Below are 18261 nucleotides of genomic sequence, written 5' to 3' on the forward strand. Positions count from 1 at the left end.
TTGTTGGAGCCTGTCAAAGAAGAATTTCTGTCACCATTTGGGACAGACAGTTACAGTAAGTCTATCTATCTATCTGTTCTCCACTCATCACCACCAGGAAATCAAAGGTCACTCTAAGCTGCAGGACAACACAATATAACTTGGAGCAACAGTCCTGTGATCAAGAGGCTGCCACCTGTTTCAGACAAAATCATCTGATTTGAACACAAAACCTGAATCGGGGATACCCAACACAACGTGAAAACTCATCGTCGAAATCATTAATCATCTTCAGCTCATCAAATCAACTGTCTGCATTCATCCAAAAACAGTAATAACAAAGCCCCAGTAAGTGTTTGTTAAATCTGTCTTTGCCAATCAACAGGAGCCTGTAAGTAGTAAACCAGATGTAATTCACCTCCCTTCTGATAAACAAGGGGGAACCATGAGAAGCGACACTTTGTTTTACACAGTCATGATGTGGTGAGGCCGTCTGAACTGGTCACAGGCTTGTTGTGTTCGAGTGTTAATGTAAGAGTGTAGAAAGCAGACATCTTCAGTCAGCACACATCGCTGCAGTTTAACTACCCCACAGCCCCCTGTGGTGGTGAGAGGAGAGGAGAGGGCAGCAGGAAGATGTGGATTCATAAAAAATTCTCTCTCAAATTACATTAAATACAAATCAACCAGTTCACGGATCACCAGGGCCGTAAGCAGGGCTGACTGTGAGGTGCCAGTAAGGAAAACAGCTTTTGGTCAAAATGTCCTGTCCTATAAAGGTTGTGTGCAATGGAACAAAATACCAACTTCGGTGAGGGAGGCCCTGAGTTTTAAAACTTTCAAAGGTCACTTAAAGGAGTGGCTTAGATCTAATCAAAAATGTGAGCATTGATTGATGGCACTGAAGAGCACCTTATGGATTGATGTGCAGTGACCTGGTTGCTGAGAGGTGCTTTATGGATTCATGTGCAATGCACTACTGTACTTTATAATTTGGAGTTTTAGAATTTTGTTTCAAATGTAAATGATAAATGATTAACTTATTGAAATTGTGTTTGTGATGAATTTATGAACTCATCAATGTCACTAATGCCTTGTGGTTGGGAACTGCTCACGCTCTGACGATCTTCAACTATTTAATGTTTTACTTTTAGTTTTTGTCCTATGTCTTTTGTTCTCCCTGCCCTTTTTGGTTCTTTTTTCCTTTTTTCCCCTTTGTCCTCTCCTGTCCCTCCTGTGTCCTCTTTCACTCTGTCCCTGTTTGTGATCCAAGTGTATAATGTTAGTTGTGTTTTCTGTTTTTGATTTCTTTTTCATATTTTTTCTGTTACTGTTTAATGTGACCATTCCACCAGCCTGTCTAGGGACAACAGATGAAAATTAGCCTGTGGCTATAATCTGACATATTTACATATTTATATGTTCATTAATATGTGCTGTCCCTATCAAATAAATGAATAAAATAAATAAATAAATAAAAATAAAATGACTCCAGCTAATTGTTTCACTGCCCTGCAAAGAAGAAAGAATAAGGTTGCTGTTATTGACTTCTTGAAGACAACATGCTAAATGTGAAGGGAAAGGTGCATTTTCTTACAAAAAAAATTAGATAATGTAAAACAGTCTCACAGCTAGAGTACCAAAATGTGTTGAATTCTTGTTTTCAGTCAGCTTACATGATACATGATTTATGAGATACGTGTGAAGTGTTTTGAATGTCAAGAACTAATCATTTGAACACACAAGTAATTCAAGTCCAGAAGTTTCTAAATGAACCACAATGAATTCACTTATCACTGATGTGAAAAGGTGCTGCATGCGCATTTAACAATTTCATTTCCCAAAACTGAAGATGGAAAAGAGGACAGAAGCGTAAGTCAGGCCTAGAAAGTATGTGTTGATCTACAATAGAAAAAATATATATTGACGCAGAAAAGGAACAAATTGCTACATAAAAAGTTACCTGCATGCAGGAAATTAAGTCTTCAGCATTCAGAATTTATTTGCTGAAAACTCTCACACCCTCTGCTATTCAATAGATATCACGACTTGTTTGATTGATTCACAAATAATAAAATAAAGCGAATAAAATGAAGCAACAGACACACTGTGGTGTAACAGAAGGTTTATTTATCAAATATCCTGGAATCTGGTGTGTCCCAAGCGGTTTCTAGACAACCAGTATCGATTAAAAGACACACATCACACACACACTGTTTGTCCACATAGAAGTGCTTTCTGATTTGTTGGCTCTGTGTGTAGAGTGGTTTAGGTGTGGGGTTTGGATTCAGTTCAGAGCTTCTTTGCCTTTGTTACAATAAAGAACATGTTGCTTTTTATACAGATTATAGATGCTAGTAGGTGTCATTTATAACTGTTGCATAGAACCAGGCTAGTTGTTAGCTTCTGTTACATATTTAGCATTCAGATATGACAGCACTGTAAAAAAGATCAATGTTTTTAAACTGTTTTTACAGTATTTTGTTAATGTTTAATGTTTTTTTTTTAAGATTTTACTCGTTTTATGAAAATTTGATTTAAAAAATTGTATTTTCACGAATAGTAATTGTTTTTCTGTAATTGGTAACCATAAAATTATATAATTTTATTGTATTTAATTTGGCTAAAAATGTCATTATTTTACAGATATTTTCTACATCACAATATTCCACCATTTCAGTGTGATTTTTCTGGCCCTCTTGCTACGTGTTTCTTTAAAGAATGTTTTTTTCTTTAGTGTGGCATCCATGTCTCATCTAACTCTTGGCAAGAAAGTGAATAAACGTGTAGTCTTTCCCAAAATGTCACACTATTCACTAAGCTTCACACGGACAGTGTTCCTGAGAGGAAAGAAGATTAGATTTTTTTTTTAAACAAATGTTGTGTGGTATGTGACTCTTGAAGCATGTGCAGTCAAGAGAGGATGCAGGAACACAAGGTTTTACTTCAGCTTCATCTTCAGTCCCACTCCTTCCCCAGACAACAGAAGCATTTTGTGGCTCATATGTTTGTGAACACTAACTCCATACAACTAACCCCTCATCACAGCTCCAAAGTCAGCCTAATTGTATTACAATCCCATCACAGCCCAATACAGCCACACTTGAACAACATGTGAACATCCGCCTCCCAGAGTCCCCACCCGCCTCCCCTAATGAGCATTATCGCTGCATCCTAAAAGCAATGGAGAGGAGCAGAGGGAGGCCAGATTTAATCAGAGCTACTTAGAGCTCGCTGTGGGGTCTGAAGAGCCACCCGGCAAACACACAGACACACAGGATAAAGGAGGATAAAATGTTTGCTTCAGTGTTTTGTGCATGCTGTAACCGATATATAAGAGATTAGCTATATCAAATGCATTCACATAAACACACAAATTAACAGCACACATATCGCATTGCTTCATCAAAGCACTTGTTCAGAATCTCAGATTTAGCACTTGTCTAACTGTCAAGCTGCTCATACTTCTTTTAAAAGCCCATCGTGGCGGGTTTAACCAATTTAATATAAATTGGGTGTAATTCACACCAGTCCTGTCCATTTTATAAAGCATTATTAGATTTTTGAAGGGGTTTCGTTTCTACTTTCAAGACAGGCGTGACTTTTCAGTTATTTTGCTATGGAAGTGGAAACACTTCACAGAGCTTTTAAAAGTTATTAGATATAAGTAAGGCATCAGGTAAAAATGTATTTTGTTACCAGATACTTTATATTATTATACCGACACAGTTGAAAGCAGAGAACATTTCTAAAAAAAAAATCTTCTTCGTCTACAGCTAAGATTTGTTTAAGATGTCAAAAAACATTGCATTTATGCAATACCAAAGGAAAAATACTGAAAATGTACAATTTTGTTGCTTTTTTGTGTTTAGCAGCGATATCGTAGCTCTTAAAAAGCACAGCTGACCATATATATTAGAGACCCTTCGTGATACATTGCAATAGTGCATTTATTTGACATCTCCTCTGGACATCTGAATATTCTCATCCATCTCAACCTCACTGCTTCCTTTGACACCATCCACCATTCCAACCTCCTTTCTTGTCTTGAAACATTACCCCACATCACTGGATTCCAACCATATAAATAACCACTCCTCCTCTACTGTTCCCCTGTCACAAGGCGCCCCACAAGGTTTGGTACTTGGCCCCCTGTTCTTCATCCTTTACTTCCTCCCCCTTGGTAACATCATCCATTGTCATGGCCTCCAGTTCCAGTGCTATGCCGATGACATCCAAATGTACATCTCCACCAAATCCATCACCTCCTCCACCCTCTCAAACTGCCTCTCTGAAATAAAGTCCTGGATGCAAACTAACTACCTTTAACTGAACTGTGACAAATCTGATGTCACGATCATCAGCCCCAAATCTTTCACCCAGTCCATCCATCACTCCTCACTCTCTCCTGTCACACCTGCAACCTTGGACGAATCATTGGCACCTACCTCACCTTTGTAAAGCACATCAAACACATAACGACAAAAAGCCTTTTTCATCTGGAAAACATTGCTCATCTCTGGCCATCTCTCTTCTTCCCTGCAGTTGACACTTTCATCCACGCCTTCGTCACCTCCAGACTCGACTATTGCAGTAGCCTCCTCTATTCTACCCTCCAAACACCTGAATAGACTTCAGCTCATCCAGAGCTCTGCCACCCGTCTCCTCACCCACACCAGCTCACATGAACACATCACCCCCATCCTCCAACGTCTCCATTGGCTCCACATGAGACACCTTCTCTTTCTCCTCACCCACAAAGTCCTCCATCACAAATACCCCCCCCCGGACTTACTTGTACTAAGTAAGTACAAACTTACTTTGCTTAGAAATTATCTCATCAATGTCACATAAGAATTGATGTAATGACCAATTTAAATCTTACAAAACTTTCCTGAAACACTCAAATCATTCATATAACTAGGAAACTATTTCTGGGTTTCTTGAAGCTGCAGGGTCTTTTGGCAAGTTTCAAATAAATGGATTTTGATTAGATACGGACATTTTGTTATGAACAAAACCCCCTGAAAGGTAAAACATCCACATAAAAGCTCACAAATAATAGTGTATTATATAAATATATTGTAAAATTGTCATAATTTATTCCCTTAATCCACACTTTTAATAAATCTTGATACATAAAACACATCACGAGAGAATTTTTGTAATTTTCCACATGTTTTCCCTGAAAAGACAGATGTAGATGAACACATATCTTTGGTCCAGTCTGCTGGTCAAAGTGCTGAAGTGTTTCTCATTTGCATAATCCTTCGTCAGCTCACTTCCTACACCAGCGATCATCTGATATACAACAGTCAAATCTCTTTGTCATCATAATCCAGTTAACCATATATCGTACACAGTCCCCATGTGTGTGTATCATCTCCCCTCTCGACAGACAACCTCACAACATCTGCATTTATTTCCCAACAGCAGCATTGTGATGTTGTATATCATTTGAGTGGATTAAATTTGTTTAGTTTCCTCGTGTCTTCACCAGCCTCCCTGTCGTCTAATTGTGTGTTTGTTCGCCTCTGGGCAGCATAGTCAGTAACAGTGTGCCCCGGTGAACGAGTCGATTCCCCTGCTGCATTAATGTTGTCATAAATTCATATCACTGGAGGACATTTGTGTCTTGGACTGACAGTATGAGATGAGGCTTTCTAAATTCCACACTGGTAGCCTGTCACAGTGGGTCATTGTCCTGCTCCACTGGGGCACAATCAGTATGATGGGGCCTCCTGGATGTGCAGTGATGAACGCATCTCATCATCTTTTTCCTTCTAATTTTCCTGGTGCTGCTCTGTGTTTCTCGCCATTGTTGATAGCCCTCGGTCTCCGTTTGTCACTTCAGGTTTTCTCTCATGTGCTTCTTGTAATTCTCCACCTCCTCTTATCTCCTCTCAGTGCTCCTCTTGCTACTTTTACTGGTTCTTCTCGAGTCCTCTGCCTCTCTTCTCTCATCTCTGTCATATCAAACCAGCAGCATGAATGTAAACCTCACCTGAGTTGCCCATAGGTGATAGAAAAATGCTGGAAATACTGCAGGACTCCTATCTAGGCTGAACTCAATTAAATGTCCTTAAGCAGCCTGCAGTCTCAGAGCATGTTTCTGAGTGTTCTTGCTGCTCCACCATGTCATTTGATTTTCTGTACAATGAAAAGTGGGTTTCTGGGAGATTCCCCAAAGCTTTTGAAGAAGTAAGCAGATTCAACAAGTATATTTGAGTATTCAGTGTGCCTGTTCAGTAGACAAACTGTTCCTCTCCCAGTATTAAAATACTACAAGTCAAAGAACACATTTTGGAAACTATTAGCGGCTGTGAGGCTTTCCTTATGTGGAAACTGATATCAGAGCAAAGGATTTCAGCTGTGCAAATGCTAATATGTAGGTTAATCAAATTTTAAAATGTTCTTATAGGGCTCATGGTGTGAAGGGTCGAGTACATGCATGATTACTCTGTATGAATCAAGTATATTGTTCAGTTGCCACACGGTCCATTTATTTGTCTCTGTTGTGAAGTTGCCTGTGTCAACGCCTAAAGAACAAACTAAAGCAACAGAGCCAAACCCAGTTTAGTGGTGAAAAGAAGCAGAGGAAATGTTTGACTGCAGACATAAAGCAGGAAGACACTGAGCTGCTCAGGTGTTCCTGATAACACCAAGCAGCCACCTGGACAGCCAATAGGAACACAGCTTACTGGAAGTCCAGAGGGCTGGCTTAGTGAAGTAAATTTAGTTTAAAGTTGAAGCAGAAAGTTAACAAAGAAAGTTGAAAACCACCTTCTGATACCTGAAATCTGAGTTTTCACACAAAGAACGCCTGAACATGTCAAACTGGTTTCATATTAGAACCTTCACTGTAAAAACGTCATAGTATGGTGTGTTGCTCAAAAACATTACAGCCCGGCTGTCTAGAGTCGCGGAGAAGCAACACAAAAAACAGGACAAACGCTGGTTTCCAGGGGGTTAGGCAGGTATTTATTTGAAAAAGTAAGTTTACAACAACACAACATGTGAGCAGAAAAATCACAAAGTCTGTCTTTAGTTCAGCTGAAAATATTAGTAGTCTTTTTTTTTTACCAAACTTTTCAGGAAGTAGATGAAGAATAATTAAAGCTCTCATATAGAAGTCCAACTTATTTTGGATCCTTGTGGAGAGTTTAATCTTAGAGTTTGTAAAGCTGTTGAGTTTTTAGAGTCACATGGATTGTTTTGACATTTAATAACCGAGTCCTGAAATAAAATTACAGTTGTGGATTTCTGTCATTTAGTCTGGACTAAACAAGTAACAGCAGCATAAATCTCAAACGTCATTATGAGGAGTCTGGATTGAGGTTTGTCACTTGATAATGATCAAAACATGAAATTTAGGTGGGTTTAAAGGAATATTCCACCTTAAATCTTTGAATGTTGACCTAAAAGTTTGGTTTCAGGAAGTATTTCACCTACAAGATCCTCACACATCGACCTTAAAAGAACATTCCACCAAAAATCCCTGGACATGCACCTAAAATGTTTGTTTAACCGAGTATTCCATCCAAAATCCTCAAAGAGACCTGAGGGGCTGGTTAAAAGGAATATTTCACCTAAAACCTCAACTAGGACAGACGACAACCTAAAGGGAAAACCACCCTCACCAGCGCCTGATCAAGAACCTACCCAACTGCTGCGTGGTCCATCAGGATGACTTCGTCAAGCCCCAAGATCAGATTGAAGTTGGTGAAGCTGGCTTTAAGCAGTACAATGTCATCACTGCTCTGGACATGAACACCATGATGAGTAGGATCTACGCGTGGCTGGAGAACCCGGTGAAGTTTGAGAAGTCTCATGGCGTTAATAACACCCTGGACACAGAGATCAAAGTCCGACCACAAGGAGGAGGAGGAGACTCACATCCTCATTGTGGAGGGCTTCCTGCTTTACAGCTACAGGCCTTTGGAAATAAAGTAACCAACGTTACTTTATTTCCATCCCATATGAAGAATGCAAAAAGAGGAGGTGCTCTCGAAAGTAGACGGTGCCAGACCTGCGCCCCACTGCACAACCCAGAGTACCCAAAGGATCCACTGCCAACGTCCTGGTGCCAGACCCCATAGGACATTCTGAGAAGTCCTCTTGTTTGGGCCCGATGGTCCAGAGCATTTTTGACAATGGAAGGAGGACCAACACAGTATTAGGCAGGTGGCCATAATGTTATGCCTGATCAATTTAATTTTGTAATATCTCCTTGGCAGATCAGTTTTTAGAGTTTAATGTTCTTATGACTCAGTTATCATCAGTATAGACTCTGGTACATAAGACACATCACCTGATTGAATTTGAATCTTCTGTTTCCAGTGAAAGGATTTCAGATGAGCAACAGAAGGTGAACACCAGACTCAAGACACAAATCGAGATGAATACAGAACATTCTGACAGCAGTGACCTCCAAGCTACACTCTGTTCTATCAGCTTCACACTGTTATCAGGTTACATTAAGGTTTTCTGTTGTATGTTTTATACCACATCGTGCCTTCGGTCTGTCTTCCCCAGCTGATGGAACAGGAGGTGAAAGAAGCACAAGTCTGGAAGCGTCTGACCTTCTGTCATCCAGGCCGTATGTAGACAGATCATTCCAGCTCTTATGGGCTGACCTTAGCCGGCATGACAGTGTAAAGAACAAGATGTGACGCAATTTTCTGGGGCAGAACATACAGTCTGCTGCCGAACACATGAACCTTGTGGAATAGGTCAGAGCTGGACCATGAAAAGGTTGGTGCTGCAGTCCAAGTTCCAACTGAAAACCAGCAGGACAGAGTCATAGTGGTGGGCTTTGGGTTTGTTGATCCATAAAGAGGTTATATCCTTTGGTATAGTCCCTTATTTACAGTAACTAATCTGGCTATACTGACATGACAGCTTATTAAATTACATGTAACATTATTAGAATTTAAAACACTACTACACATTTAAAAATTCTACATTTTTTTAGAGCTTTTAATCTGTATTTTTTTTAAATGCACAAAATAGCAATACAATTACACAAATTAGACTGTGAATTTACACATGGGATGTAAAAAAAAAAGCCAAAACATGAAACTATGACTAGCCATCTAAGTTACTTTTTTTAAAAAGATTTTTATATGTAAAAATGCTCATAATAATACATTTGCAGTCTGTTAAATTCAAATTTAATGTTGTAATATACAGTGGGTATGGAAAGTATTCAGACCCCTTGAAATGTTTCACTCTCTGTGTCATTGCAGCCATTTGCCAAAATCAAAAAAGTTCATTTTATTTCTCATTTATGTACACTCAGCACCTCACCTTGACAGAAAAAAACAGAAATGTAGAAATGTTTGCAAATTTATTAAAAAAGAAAAACTGAAATATCACATGGTCAGAAGTATTCAGACTCTTTGCAGCGACATTCATATTTAACTCACATGCTGTCCATTTCTTCTGATCCTCCTCGAGATGGTTCTGCTTCTTTATTGGAGTCCAGCTGTGTTAATTAAACTGATTGGACTTGATTAGGAAAGGCACACACCTGTCTATATAAGACCTTACAGCTCACAGTGCATGTCAGAGCAAATGAGAATCATGAGGTGGAAGGAACTGCCCAAAGAGCTCAGAGACAGAATTGTGGCACAGATCTGGCCAAGGTTACAAAAGAATTTCTGCAGCACTCAAGGTTCCTAAGAGCACAGTGGCCTCCATAATCCTCAAATAGAAGAAGTTTGGGACAACCACAACTCTTCCTAGACCTGGCCGTCCAGCCTAACTGAGCAATGGTGGGAGAAGAGCCTTGGTGAGAGAGGTAAAGAAGAACCCAAAGATCACTGTGGCTGAGCTCCAGAGATGCAGTCGGGAGATAGGAGAAAGTTCCACAAAGTCAACTATCACTGCAGCCCTCCACCAGTCGGGGCTTTATGGCAGAGTGCCCCGATGGAAGCCTCTCCTCAGTGCAAGACACATGAAAGCCCGCATAGAGTTTGCCAAAAAACACATGAAGGACTCCCAGACTATGAGAAATAAGATTCTCTGGTCTGATGAGACCAAGATTGAACTTTTTGGTATTAATTCTAAGCGGTATGTGTGGAGAAAACCAGGCACTGCTCATCACCTGCCCAATACAATCCCTGCAGTGAAACATGGTGGTGGGAGCATCATGTTGTGGGGGTGTTTTTCAGCTGCAGGGACAGGACGACTGGTTGCAATTGAAGGAAGGATGAATGCGGCCAAGTACAGAGATATCCTGGAGGAAAACCTCTTCCAGAGTGCTCAGGACCTCAGACTGGGCCGAAGGTTCACCTTTCAACAGGACAATGACCCTAAGCACACAGCTAAAATAACAAAGGAGTGGCTTCACAACAACTCTGTGACCGTTCTTGACTGGCCCAGCCAGAGCCCTGACCTAAACCCAATTGAGCATCTCTGGGGAGACCTCAAAATGGCTGTCCACCAACGTTCACCATCCAACCTGACAGAACTGGAGAGGATCTGCAAGGAAGAATGGCAGAGGATCCCCAAATCCAGGTGTGAAAAACTTGTTGCGTCATTCCCAAGAAGACTCATGGCTGTACTAGCTGAAGAGGGTGCTTCTACTCAATACTGAGCACAGGCTCTGAATACTTATGACCATGTGATATTTCAGTTTTTCTTTTTTAATAAATTTGCAAAAATTTCTACATTTCTGTTTTTTTCTGTCAAGATGGGGTGCTGAGTGTACATTAATGAGAAATAAAATGAACTTTTTTGATTTTGGCAAATGGCTGCAATGACACAGAGAGTGAAAAATTTCAAGGGGTCTGAATACTTTCCGTACCCACTGTATTTGTAAACTTGAGCTGACAAACATGTATCAGTTTTGTAATTTTGACATGGATTTGTTAAGAGATATACTGCATAATCACAGAAATTTTCACAACAAGAAATGAGTGTGAATGTCTTTCATTAGTATATACAATTTATAAGCTTTGGAAACCTGAAAATCTTGTCAGTATATCTATGTATCAATTACATATATGTGTATATATATATATATATATATATATATATATATGTTGACATGATACATAAGAGGCAGTTTAATTGTAATATATGTTCTGTATATGTCTTGTTTAGATTCTACAATTATAGCTTTTTAAAATTCCAAAATATACAGTAAAATTAGCTTATCCCAAATAAATCACCACAGTCAATGAATTTGTCAACAGTCAATAGAGATGTACAAATTCATTAAATTGATTGTATCGCACAGTGTTGATTCCAAATATAAGGATGCTGTTGTTATCAATCCTTCTACAAGAACTACCAGGAGAAAGTACACAAAACAAGACAGACAAAAAGAGAGAAACAAGTAAAGTTATTGTGACTTACAAGTTTGGTGTGTTCTCAGTTCAGCCAGATATTTTCCAAAGATGCACAGAGGAACTTGTGTCCCTTCCTGGTGTGACTGGACCTTTAGGTTGATATTACTAAAACGTAATCTAAATTCAGTGTAATTAAATCACTAAACGTGTCGTATTTACTGCTAGAGAACCCACTGGATTTGCAAAAAGCTGCAGCATTTTGCAAGATTTGGGGGGGATATTATTTGTAGTAAATGCCAGCTGAGGGCTACTTATAGAAAACAAATCAGTGAATAAACAGACAGCGAGGAGACACTTTACAGCCCCATAATTCTGTTTTGGTCCTTGTGAGTCATTTAGGATGTGTGCGCTTGTGTGTGTTCTGAGGTTCACACCCCGTACAGTGTTACATCACCATGACTCAGTCTGTGGCTGAACTCACCTCACTGCTGCCCATCCTGCAGCCAGAACCTCGTCCTGATGTGACATGTCCACAAATACACACACGCGCAGGCGAACAAGCAGACAAACACACACTCAGACAGATGCACCACTTTACACACACAGCTGACGAAACATGCAACGAAGCACAAAAATCACGCAGCCACCCTGTTCCAGATGTCGGTGCTGGCACCTCAGCTGGGAAACGCAGCCTCCCAAGTACATGTGTTTTGTGTGTAAGGGATGTGTATGTAGGAGCACTTTGTGAGATGAACTTGATGGCAACAAGAATATTGCTGTTTAAAAAAATGGAAATCCTGTGTTAGGTCAGAAGTCCATATCCAAATCTTTTTTAAAATAAAAAGAAACACTGTTGATTGTCTTTTTCAAAACTTCTTTTTATGTGTACACATTATAGTTTGGCACAACTTTATCTCTCATCCACCTAAATACAGTATACCATTATTGCTTCCTGCTGTAGGAACAGACAGCAGCTGTGATTCTGATCATCTGGGATAATGTGAGTGGTTGTTTACACCGGAGATAAGTTCTACTCATGTTACAAATAAACACACAATTTAGCGCTGCTCTGCTTAGAATTGATGGGACATGTTTCTTCTTATCTGTTGTAATATTATAAAAATTTACTTTTCAGTATGTTTGTGGGGAAAGAAAACAAGACGCATATTATTATATTATTGTTATAACAAGCTCCAGTATTTTTTTTTTTTTTTTTTTTGGCCTATTGTGTGGTTTTAGAGTGTGGAGAAAGTTTGTATTATTGTGGTGTACAGCTGACTTCATGACAAATTGCCTACTCTCTACTCTCATCTACCTAAAATAGTAATAATATCTACTGTTATATTTTTAGATATGAATTCTGGAGCCTCTTCATGGAGCCCTTGTTGAAGGATGCATTAGGGTTGTAATCATAATATACAGCCCAAAGACTGTGAAAAGTGACTTGATCACATGCACTAGAGAATGTTAAACACAGAATATTTAGAAATGCAATGAATGTAAAACTCAAATGAACAACATGCAAACTAAACACACCAAACTAAACATTTTACTTTATTCATTTTTCACAGGAGCATTATGTTTACTTTGATACATGCATTTCTTCTCCTATTAATAACTGGCTTTGTGTGTTAAAGAGACATTTTTTAAAATATTGTACTGAAGTTTATATTGTGTACTTTCAGTTTACGTGCTCACTTTATAAGTGGGCCAAGTAGTTTTGTGGGTTATTGTTTCATCGTTTGGACCTAAATAAGCTGAAGGACTTGTGCCATTAAATGATTTTGCAGTGAGTTCTAATTTTATAGTTTGATGTTTCATTAATGAATGTTAATAAGTCTGACAGATCAAAAGCATTTTTTAACATTCATATTAAATAAGTCGGGTCTGTCACTCCTTTTGGTGTTACTTTTTGTCCCTGAAGTCTCACCCTGCATCTGTGGGTATGAACTTTATCTGTTTCCTGCATCTACCAACACAATATAGTTGCTTTTTTTTCCCCCTCTGTTCCACCAGAGCAAGCCAGGCCTCATAGATTTGAGTTAGGTGATGCCATCAACAGCAACAACACCAACGTCAGAAGGAAACTTATGAGACTCATATCAGCCAATTTGCCGCTTTGACCTGTTTGCCAACCCTGCTTGAAATAGAAGCCAATATTTTTCCATTTTCTTTATTGCACGCTTTGCCTTACAACCAACAGTTAAATGCTGTACTAAATTGTATTTCTATGACCTGATCTGACACACTGGCATGAGCAGACATGGAACTTAGAATAAAAACAAAACAACCCCTCCAGCCAAATCATCGAGCCATCTGGCAACAGATGTGTTTTTTTGCCTCTTAAAAATTCTCACATCAAGAGTGAAAACTGATGTAACACCAAAAATATCGAGGCTTTAAAATGATAACCAGAGGGGTGGAGAAGGGGGCAACATATAGAGATGGAAAAAAATAGCCTTTCTGACGTCCATCTATCTATTATTTATATACCGCTTTATCCTATGTAGGGTTGCAGGGAGGCCGGAGGATATGCCGGCCGGCTCAGCACGAAGGCAATGGGCACTTGGATAGGTCCTCCAGTCTATCACAGGGCTACACAGAGGGACAAACAGGCACACTCACTTTTACAGCTACATACAATCTAGAATCACCAATCAAACTCCAAACAAACCAGGATCTTCTAGCTGTAAGGAGAAAGTGAAAACCACCAAGCCCCTATTGGGACATTCATTACAGAATTAAAAGAATGTTCTTTGTGTATATGTGTGTGTTTGTATGTGTTATGGATCATCATCATTTTTTCTGTACAATGTGCACGTTGCAGACATTAATGGAGGAACATGTGCGTGTTTTGTAATCCTTCTGCCAAAATGAGAAGCTAGGTTTAGATTTCAGTTAAAATGAACGATGTTGTTTAATGTGTAGATCCACACTTAAAAAACATTTTTAAAAATTGATTTTCCTCATTTGTATATCTTAACAACAATTTTTTTTTTTTTTGCAAGATTTTGAGCACATTTTGCACTGTGATGCACTCATGATGCGTAATGGTAACCACAGGTGGCAGATCTTAAACACAGATGACACAAATGTATTCTTATTAGTCACCAACAATTTAAAGCAACCATAGTAAGTCAGTTCAGAGTACACAGGAAGCACAGGGGAGTTGAGAGTTGATCCCAACCATGGATGGAAATAATGTGAGATTCAGAGGAAAAAGGAAACATGTGTGAGTTGGTGGATGTGGAAGAACAGTCATTTCAGATGAAATGTGAGCAACTGTGATCGATTTTCTCCTTGTTCAGTGAATGACAACAAGGGAAGCAAATCAACGAGTACAATAAAATCTCAGCAGATTCTTTGTGGCCACCAGGAGAGTCAAAGAACTAAACTCACAACTATGTTCTCCTAACAGGAAGAGCCTCTCATTGCTGATGTGCTCCTTCAAAACAATGACTGTTCCTCCAATGCAACAAGATGTCCATGAAAAAGACTGTTATCAAGGATTAAAGATCAGGTCAAAGCCTGACCTCTGGCCCAACACAAAGATGCGATGCTGAATAAATCACTTGTTGAACTTGATTTTACAGCTACATTGGCACTGTACTGTGCGCCATATTTACGTTTGTGTTTGGGCTTTTCAGTATTATATTCATACTGTTATGTATTGTATTGCTAGCAGTTCATCGTGTAATATCTAATCCGAGTTACTGAATTGTGTTTAACTGTATTAAAAACAATTGACCTTTTTGGGGGGTTAAATGCCCTGAACATGGTTTTCAACTTTTCAATGTCATGCGTCTTAAATGCTCAGCTGCATTTTCATTTTCTGTGTATGATCTGATGAACATCAGGTTTTGCGAGTGTAGTTTTGAGAAAAAATGTGGAGGTTTTCAAGGAATGTGTCTTAGCAATTGTGAAAAGCTGTAATCTCTTTTGTGAACCGTAAAAAGGCTAGCAGTCAGTGATGAAAGCATTCATACTTGGACTAAGAACTTCATGAACTTTGCTCTTCTCTTCATGGCTCACACCAGCTCCCTGGGGAGCAAATTATCCAGCAGACTGGGAAGATGACCAGAGGGTGCTGCTGCCCATGCACACAGTGTTCATTGGTCACAGTGAACCTCGCAGCATTCACTGTGTGTATCTTACAAACACACATGAGGCACTCTGCCTCCAACATCGCCTTTTCTCATCAACTAACTGAGTGAAACTGAAAGCTTTTGTCTGATGCTGCCACTCCCATTGAGCTCCAAGTATTGCTCTATTTCCACTATGGCTATCCTCGCACACACAGTTCTGCCTGTGTTTCTGTCTTGTCTCTTTCTCTTCTAGTTCTGTCTCTTACTCTCATACACTTCGTGTTCCACCAGTGACAGTGATGGCCTTTGACAGCTCAGAACATGATGACATGGCCAGCAGTCACCCCACATAGAAAGAGGGAAATCCCTATGAAATAAATATTACACACACACTTCACTCAGGGAGATGGGCTGGGAACAACCTGCCCCGTTAACCCTCACACTGCTGAGCGCAGAGAGAGAGAGAAAATACTAAAAAATAAAAGCAAGAAATGGAGAAGGGAAGCGGTAGTGCGTGCAGGCGCATACACGCTCGTGTGCGTCTGAGTGTGACTGTAAGTGAAGCAGGCAGAGCTGGATGGCCTCACTTTCTTTTTATATACAAGCAGGATGGAGAATCCATGTAGCCTGTCAGCCTGGGACAATCTGTATAACACACACAGGCTCTCTCACTCACACACAAAAACTATTCTGCATTTGTGCATTAGAAGTGTGGTTGGAGGAGAGCAGTGGAGACAGCTGAGGAGCGTGTAAAACCCTGGATTCATTTGGGCAACAGGAATATGGAATCAAAGAAAAATACATCATTTTTGTTGTAAAGGTCAGAATAATGGTTGTGGTGCCTGATAATGATGCTGACCGTGTGTCTTTTTTAATAAACGGCTTTGCGTTGTCCTCAAATTAAATCATCAGGGACAAGCACAGATAACTTAAACATAGTATATTTTGATCCTGTAGTTGTGTGAAGCTACACACAACTGTTAACATCCCATTTGAATCCTTACGCATAAATATACTTCACTCATACTCACATGTGATATTTGTGAGGAAGCAGTATTGACTTTATATGTATTATGTTGAGTTCTAGCTCAGTATTAACCATTTCCCTAACTTTACACCAAAGTATTTCAACTATAAGCCACTCAAAAATCAGCTTAGTCACTCTGATAATAGACCAGTGTGTCCAGAAATCCCTGATCTATTGGAGCATAAAATTTTAGAGCAACTTGAGGAGGCAATAGCATGGTATGCAGAGGTTGGAATGCAACTAATGGCTTTCAGAAAGTTCACATATAGAGACAAAGACAGGCTCCATGGACAGAAATATCTTCTTTCTCTTCCCTTGTGTTTGACCTGAGACTGACAGACTTTAAGAAAACTCTTCTTTTCCTCAGACACTGCAGGACAAGCTGTCTGGAACATGTCACCAGTCCAAGCAGAGCCTCAGGATGAACAGAGAACCACACAAGAGTGACCGGAGTGCAACTAACCAAGCAAACAGGAGGGCATTCAAACCAGTAGGACCCCTCTAAGGCAGCTACTTACTGTAGGAAAAATAATATTTGGGTAGGTAGCCCATATGTGAAATGAATAGGATGCATTCAGAAGCATGTTTTAAGCAGACAAAGTGCAGACTGTCATGATTCTGTGTAAAATAACAGCAGGTAGTATGCTATTTTCAGAAGAAAATGAGTCACAGCTGCTTGATTTCCGTCCCACATAGCTATTTCCATGCTGTAGTTCATATCACACTAATAATTCAACTGCAGGAAGGTTACAACATCACGATGGGCTCATCTGACATCAACATTTAGGCAACTTCTGGCTTCGTTCAACGCTGGTCCGGAAATGGTAGCGGAGTGGGGAACAGAAAGCAAGACAAGGCAAATTATGTGTTCCCTGGGAGTAACTGTGCAGACAGTTTTAGACAGAACCCCCCCCCCCCCCCCCCCCATCACTTCCATCTCACCGCAGCGGAAGCAGGTTAAAGGAGTGGGTGGTGATCACAGCAGAGGCAAAGGAGGACGAGGATGGAGGAGGAGATGCATAAGTAAAAAGACAGAGAGGAAAACAGAGCAGCGAGGACAAACAGCTGAAAGAGACAAGAAGAGCGTAGAAGACGGTGCATGAACAGGACAAGAAGAAAAGAGGAAAAAAGTGGCAGAGGAAAAGGAAACAAGAGCAAAAAATGAAGCAATAAAGTGGAAGATGGTGGAGAAAGATGTGTAAAAAAAAAAAGGAGGCTGAAGCCAAAAATAAAGACTGAGGAATAGATGAAGGAAGAAAAAAGTAAAGAAAAAACAAAGCTAACAGTTGGACAGGTGGAACGTCAGCGATTCATCAGGCCAAGAGGTTTCTCATTTAATAGCACAAGAACTCAAAAATATACAGTACTGCCTATTTTCAGTAAGAAGAAGAACAAGTTGTCCTGCAACAGATGGGATGTCCCCCACAGAGTCCTGGTCTCAACATCGTGGAGTCAGTCACAGAACAACTGTGGCAAGTTCTCAGAGATGACTACAACAACCTACCCAATGTGTGTGCAAATGTACCAAGAGGAAGTGGCAACATTAAAGGGCAAAAGGTGCATCAACTACTGATTCATTTTAGGGTTTTCTGTTAGCTACCCTTGATCTGATACATAAGAAACTACTCGTGGCATAATTTTAGTGCTTAAACATTTGTTCTACATATCCATTATGCCATTTCGGAATTTTCCAAGTTTAAGAAGGCTGCATCATCTCAAGTGTTTCAACTACTGTTTTTCAGTTTACAGATAGTTTTATACCCTGGCTACTACAGGACAAATACAATAAGTTATAGCTAGAATTCTTGAATTCAACAGAAGTTACACCTACATTTCAGGAATAAATAAGTGACCAAACTTGTGCTCAGGGACA

This window comes from Acanthochromis polyacanthus, chromosome 10, assembly GCF_021347895.1.
Source record: "Acanthochromis polyacanthus isolate Apoly-LR-REF ecotype Palm Island chromosome 10, KAUST_Apoly_ChrSc, whole genome shotgun sequence".
In the NCBI taxonomy this organism is placed as follows: Eukaryota; Metazoa; Chordata; class Actinopteri; family Pomacentridae; genus Acanthochromis; species Acanthochromis polyacanthus.